The sequence below is a fragment of the Megalobrama amblycephala genome, linkage group LG4 (assembly GCF_018812025.1).
Source record: "Megalobrama amblycephala isolate DHTTF-2021 linkage group LG4, ASM1881202v1, whole genome shotgun sequence".
NCBI classification, from domain to species: Eukaryota; Metazoa; Chordata; class Actinopteri; order Cypriniformes; family Xenocyprididae; genus Megalobrama; species Megalobrama amblycephala.
Window position 1 is genome coordinate 29,795,488 of NC_063047.1, and position 1,933 is coordinate 29,797,420.

Sequence of the window (1,933 nt, forward strand, 5' to 3'; positions counted from 1 at the left end):
GAGAAGTCTGAGAGAAAAGGGGAGGGAGAGTGTGAAAGACTGACATGGGACAGCAGTTGTAGCTGAAAAACAAGCTGGAGAGGTGTCTCGAAGCTCAGCGAGAGTGAGCAGGTCTAACTGCTCTAGCAAGTGTCACACTGTAACAATGAACTGCCATGCTGAGAAACCACAAAATATACTTGGTGTGGCGGTGTAATCGATACTGTAGTCGCTGAGCCTTTGAAGCGTATACCCACAAAAGCTCATTTACAGCATCTCGAGTTTGTCTTTAAAGTATTCCATAAAGGAATAGTTCACTCAAAAATGAAAAATCACCCTTGTGTCTTTCAAAACCCGTCTGACTTTCTTTCCATGGAGCACAGTGGAAGTTATTTATAGCAGAATGTTATATGGAACAGCATGACTGTGAGTAAATGATGACAGAATTTAATTTCTGGAGTAAATCTCTATAAATTACGTAATCTCAACATGTTTCGTTTCAGGACTCAGATTTGACATTTGACATGGTGGAGACCAAACACAGCACCAAAATTTTAGCATATGAAAGTGAACAAAAATATATCGAAACACTGAATATTGTTTTCTTGATGTCTCTCTCCAGTAGTGTTGTTATTGTTAACTAAAACTATTAGTTTATTTATAAAATGAGAATGTTGCCTTCGAGCTACAGTCGCTCGTCTGTTGGATCGGACCACACAGGCCAGCCTTCACTCCCCCGTGAGCCTTGGCCTCCCATGATCCTGTCGCCGGTTCACCACTGTTCCTTCCTTGAACCACTTTTGATAGATACTGACCACTGCAGACCGGGAACACCCCACAAGAGCTGCAGTTTCGGAGATGCTCTGACCCTCGTCTAACCATCACAATTTGTCCTTTGTCAAAATCGCACAAATCCTTACGCTTCCATTTTTCCTGTTTCTAACACATTAACTTTGAGGACAAAATGTTCACTTGCTGCCTAATATATCCCACCCACTAACAGGTGCCGTGATGAAGAGATAATCAGTGTTATTCACTTCACCTGTCGGTGGTCATAATGTTATGCCTGATCGGTGTATATCTGTGAAACACTGTCTTCATCATATCCAGTGAACTTCACTAATTATTGATCTGGACAAAAATATTTAAAATCTGGAAAACATTGAATGTGTAATGTCATTGATGTTTTCATGTTTATTATTGTTTGTTCATTTAAGGCAGGAATTCCCAAACTTTTTTGTCAGACAAACCCTTTGAGCTAAAATATTTGCACATTTGCATGTTCACAGTTCTCTGATGCTGGATAATGTTCACACTGAATACAGGTAAACAACTAAAATATTAATGTTTTTAGTGTTCAATTGTTTTTATGTTCAAATAATTCATTTTAATTAGACATTTTTATGATTTAACTAATTAGGTTTTCATCAGCTCACAATCCCCCTGCAGTATTTTCCTGGCATAATGTAATTCTTAATGCATTTCATGTTGTTGATAACAAAGAATGGAAAATATATTCTTTCTCTTTGGTCTCTCTCTGTCTCTCTCTCTCTCTCTCTCTCTCTCTCTCTCTCTCTCTCTATATATATATATATATATATATAATACTATAATCCCATTTATATCTACACTCTTTAAAAAAAAAAAAAAAAAAAAAGCTATATAGCACTAAAAGTGGTTCTTGGTTCAAAAGGTGCCATATCGCATTTTATTTCTTCAACAAAAATGGTGCTAAACAGCATCAACAGTGGTTCTTTGGCTTGTAAAGAACCTTTAAAAGGGCTTAACAGGTTCTTTTTATGGCAGTGGTGCTATATAGCACCTTAACCACCCCAAAGAACAACTGAAGAACCATACAGGGGTTTAAAGGGGTTAGTTCACCCAAAAATGAAAATTATATCATTAATTACTCACCCTCATGTCATTCCACACCCGTAAGACCTTCGTTGATCTT